This window comes from Myotis lucifugus, unplaced genomic scaffold, assembly GCF_000147115.1.
Source record: "Myotis lucifugus unplaced genomic scaffold, Myoluc2.0 scaffold_88, whole genome shotgun sequence".
NCBI classification, from domain to species: Eukaryota; Metazoa; Chordata; class Mammalia; order Chiroptera; family Vespertilionidae; genus Myotis; species Myotis lucifugus.
In genome coordinates, this window is record NW_005871136.1 from 3682125 (window position 1) to 3686854 (window position 4730).

Sequence of the window (4730 nt, forward strand, 5' to 3'; positions counted from 1 at the left end):
CCGGCTCCAGGTGCCAGCAGCAGTGTGGGCGCTGCAGCAGTGCGAGCGCCTGCAGGGCTGCAGTGCGCAGGAGCAAAGAATTTTCAGTAATCACCAGAGGCTTGCCCCGGTGACAGTGACCGGCACCCCACCTTGGTCTGGCGCCCCCACTCACCTGCTCCACCATCCCACCATGGCCGATGCCTGCCATGTTCTGTGCTCTGCCTCCTGCTGCCAACACCTGCCATGTTCCACGCGCACCCCCTGGTGGTCAGTACATGTCATAGCGACCAGTTGTTCGGTTGTTCTGCCATTTGGTCTATTTGCATATTAGGGTTTTATATATATAGGTGTGCAATGCACAACTCATTACATGCACTATCTTCTTTAATTCTCCCCAAACAGGCAAAATCATGGAAATTATTAGCCCCACCTTTCAACCAAGGATGTCTCCTCTAAGGCATAGGAACATCAGTGCAGCAGCAAAAACCTCTGCTACCTATTGGCTGAGACATTTGGACATCAAAATAAAAAGGGATTGGGGTGAAATGAAATAATCAACATAAAGTGCCAGGCACCCAGTAGGCATCCAGCAGATAGGAGCTCTGATATGTGAGGAAGGGGATAGTATAGCAAGTGGGTAAGATTTTAGCAAGTGGAGTGAAAAAAACCTAGGCTTCATTTCTGCACCTACCATCTGTAAGTGGTGTAATCCCGAGTCCTTCTGAATGTCTCTGAGCCTCAGTTTCCCCATCTGTAAAGTGGGTATTCGAGTACCACCTAATTCAGTGGTTGGTTGAAGGTTTAAATTAGGTAATGCATGTGAAGCATCTAGCACATTACTTGGATATAGTAAGTGCTCAACAAATGATTACCTATTTCCTACCTTCACAGTAGAAACCCAGCCCTAGGGTTTCATGTCAAAAGACCTCATCTGTACTCCCTGCACAGTGTGGGGAAATGTGTGGGGAAAGCTGTGTCTCACTCAGGGCCACCGTGCAGCTGAACTGGTTTAGGAGATGGGAGAGGAGCTGGGCTATAGCTGAAAGGGCCTGGGCTTTGTAGGTCATCACGGGTTCTGATCCTCCATGACCTTAGGAAAAGGACTCGCTTTCCCTGAGGCAGGGTTTCAGGGGTCCAGTGAGGGACTGTGGTTGTGTTGCTGAGACGGCGGCCCCAGGCTCTCCTTGGGCTGATGACTATTCTGAATGTCTTACCCTGCCTGTGGCTCCTCCTATCAGGGCGGGGCAGTTGGTGTGGCACTTTGCACTGTGGGGTTGGGGCGTGTCACAGGCTTGGGGAAAGGGGGCCTCTACCCTCCTGGGACACCTCTGACCGGTGGAGAATGGAGGCGCTCTACCACCTCTAGAGGCACTTCGTCAGCCAGCATTCTCAACACGAGAGGAAGCAGTCTCTCTCTGATAGATGAAACAGTGACGCCTGTGACCTTCACGTCAATGAAGGTCCCAGGCATTTGTGAGCGTGAGAGTCTCTGAGCCGAGTATTAACTTCAAAACTAGTTCAAAACTAGTTCGGCTTCAGACCCCCCACCTGTGGCTCGGCACCAGGAGATGAAAGAGGAGACGTGTGGTCTTTTGAAGAGAGACTAGGCCTGGCCCTTGTTCTGCCGCCCTTTGTAGCTGTGTCTTCCCTCTCCGCGTGCCTGGGAAGCAGCGGCCAGGTCCTGCTGGCGGGGCAGCTTTGGAGTCCCTGGAGAGGGCTTGGAGCACCCTTCACCCCTGGGCAGATGCCTTCGGGGCCACTCTCAGTGTGCATTTGGGGATCCCGGTAAAGATTACTCGAATTACACCCTAGCTGGTTTGGCTCAGTGGATAGAGCGTTGGCCAGCAGACTGAAGGGTCCCGGTCAGGGGCACATGCCCAGTTTGCGGGCCCGATCCCCAGTAGGGGGCGTGCAGGAGGCAGCCAATCAATGATTCTCATCGATGTTTCTCTCTCTCTCTCTTCCATCCTCTCTGAAATCAATAAAAATATATATATTTTAAAAAGATACTTGAATTATAACACTAAGGGCTTAGGACCATCTGAAAATGATACGGATGAACCCAGCAGGTTAGATTTAGCTTAGCAGATCCCCTCCAGTGTCACCAGTGCGGCAGCAGAGCCTTGCCTGTGTTTGCCCTGCACCTGGTGCCATCCTGCAGCCTGCTGGCTGTCACAGATCCTTCCCCGGGTGGGTGCTTCCTGATTCCTCACTCACTGTGTTCAGAGATGCAAGGAATCCCGGCACCGGTCTGTCCTCAAGGACTTTCTCGGGGAGCTGTGGAGCAGAAATGTACGCAGGAGAAGGAAGTGGTGGCTTCACCAGTGCCTCATTGGGCCCAGAATGAGGGGTCCTGAGTCCTTCAGTGTTCCGAGGAGTGAGCTCTTCCTGGAATGGTCAGGAAAAGCTGGGGGTGGATTTGAGCTGGGCTCTGAAGGCTGGGTAGGATGTGGGGCAGAAGGGAAGCGCATAAGGGGTAGAATGAGCTGGGCCCAGAGAGAAGGCAGGTCTGGCTGGAGTGGAAAGTTATGCCTGGCATCTGGGCATTGAGACTAGAGAGGGAAGCCTGGACCTGTTTGCGTCGCCCTGAGTGCCAGGTAGGGAGTGCGGGCTTGATCCATGGCACAGCCCTTCCTGCTGCGGCCCAGAGGCTGACCCAGAGCTCTCTGAGCGGATGGCATTGGTGAGAACGTGTTCTCACGGTTTCCCCTCCAGAGGGAACCATTGTCAGTGTTTGCCTTGTCTTCCTGGACATGAGACTTTTCTGTCCCTAAGTTCAAGGTGCAGACAGTAGAGACTTGGGGTTCTGGGACCTCAGGATTTCGGCAGTGGCCTGGGGTGTCCTGAGTTAAGCCCTGGATTCAGAGTGGATGAGGCCTTCCAGCTGGTGTAGAGCAAGTGAGAAAGGTGCTGCTGGGCCTGCACAGTTGGGAGTGGTGAGCACAAAGATCCCCCTTCCCCATCTCCTCCCAGAGACCCCATTACTCTTACAAGCTGTCACCCCGACATTACAGCCCTGTTCCTCATACTCTCATCATTCTGTCCTGTGAGACTTTGTGGTCCTCAAAGCTCCCTAAACACCATTCAAATCCATACCACTCACCATTGCAGATCACTCTGACCTTCCGGGGCTCCTTACAGCCACCAGAATTCAGTTCCAGTTCCTTGGCCCAGCAGCGTCTCCTCCACCTGTGCCCTCTACTCTGCCAAACCAAATGCCTCTCCCGTCCTCCGAGCCTTTGTTCATGCTGTTCCTCTGTCTGGGCTGCTTGGTCCTGGACAGCTCCGGAATGAACACCTACTCGTCCCTCAGAACCCCATCAAATGCTAGCCCTCATGGACCCAAATCTAATTCCCTCCCTCCAGAGATGCTAGTCATTCTCTTTCCTGCCGGTTCCCTCCTCACCTTGCACTCTCCTCTCCAAAGGTGTTTTCTTTTTCTGTTTTGCATGAAACTTCTTGTGAACTCTCTTGTTTTCTCTCCCCACGCTCCACCCGAGCCCCTCAAGGGCAGGAAATGTATCCCGGAGCCTGGCTTGGAACAGGGAAGAGTGCCCTTCCCAGTCGCTCAGGGACCATTTGTGACCTGAAGCAAGGAGACAGGCGAGGAGGGTTTCCAGCATGGCCTGTGCTGCTGCAGGGCTGGGTGTTTGGATCCCCTGCTGAAACCACATCCTCACTCCCACCCTGGTGCTGCTCCGTCTGACCTGTGCAAGCAGAAGCATGGCCCAGCCTCCTTGGGCTTGGGCGTGCTGCTGGCAGGCAGAGCTCCCAGCAGGCTGTCGGGCAGGAGGGAGGCCCAGCTGTCTCCGGGGCCCTGATGATTTCCCCCTGGACTCCTCAAGAACAAGGAAACGCAGGTTCTAGATTTGTGTGGAATACAAGTCATTCTCAGCTCTCAGACTATTCACTAATTCCGTAGGCAGTGTGAGATCTCAAAATCAACCTCTTAGGGTTTAAAAAGTTTGCTGCTGCATTGGCCGGGAATCGAACCCGGGCCTCCCGCGTGGCAGGCGAGAATTCTACCACTGAACCACCAATGCTCCAGCTGTCAGCAGCTGTGTGAGCACCTCCCTTTAATTCCAGTTCTGTTTATATACTGACTCGAAACATAAGGCCAGGCTCTAAATCTGCCACATCAGCACAGCTGGAAGAACAGGAAGCTTATGTGAAGGCAGCGGAGAGAGAGAGAGACAGAGACAGAGAGAGAGAGGTGCCTTCAGACCTCAAGACAGAAACTAGAGCTCAAGTCCTTAGTAGCAAAAAGCACATTGCAACTTTGGGTGACTTTCTCCCCTCTGATGTCTCTAATGGGTGGGTCCTTCCATTCCATGTCCACATGTTTGTTGAGTTGTTTTAAGGTTCTCGGATTTCACCACAGTTTCCTGCTGGAAACTGGCCAAGGTTGAGGGGGCGCAGCAGGAGTCCCCTCACTGGTGAAGGGCATGAGGGCCTCGTACCACAGCCAGCAGTGCCTCTGGAGAACCTAAGTGCTGCTCACGCACTCGCTGAGCAGGGAAGTGTGGTCAGGTTCACAGCCCTTGGGCTGCTGCAGGCCCGGCAGGGTTTGAGGAGACTGGCTCCTCCAGCGGGACCTCTGTGTGAGGAGGAAACCTGCCAGGGAGAGGCAAAAAGAACAGCGCTGCATTGGCCGGGAATCGAACCCGGGCCTCCCGCGTGCAGGCGAGAATTCTACCACTGAACCACATGCTCAGCTGTTTGCTGATGCATCTTCAGGGCTTTTCTCA

General features: G+C 53.8%; 1 protein-coding gene and 1 non-coding gene across 2 annotated transcripts in view; one reads left to right on the plus strand and one right to left on the minus strand.

Annotated features, from left to right (window-relative positions):
* The window catches only part of VAC14 (Vac14, PIKFYVE complex component), a 98113-nt gene that overhangs the window by 9162 nt on the left and 84221 nt on the right, over window positions 1-4730 (plus strand). The window lies entirely within an intron of this gene.
* Window positions 3955-4025, minus strand: TRNAG-GCC. The gene has a single exon. It is a non-coding gene; the product is annotated as a tRNA-Gly (tRNA).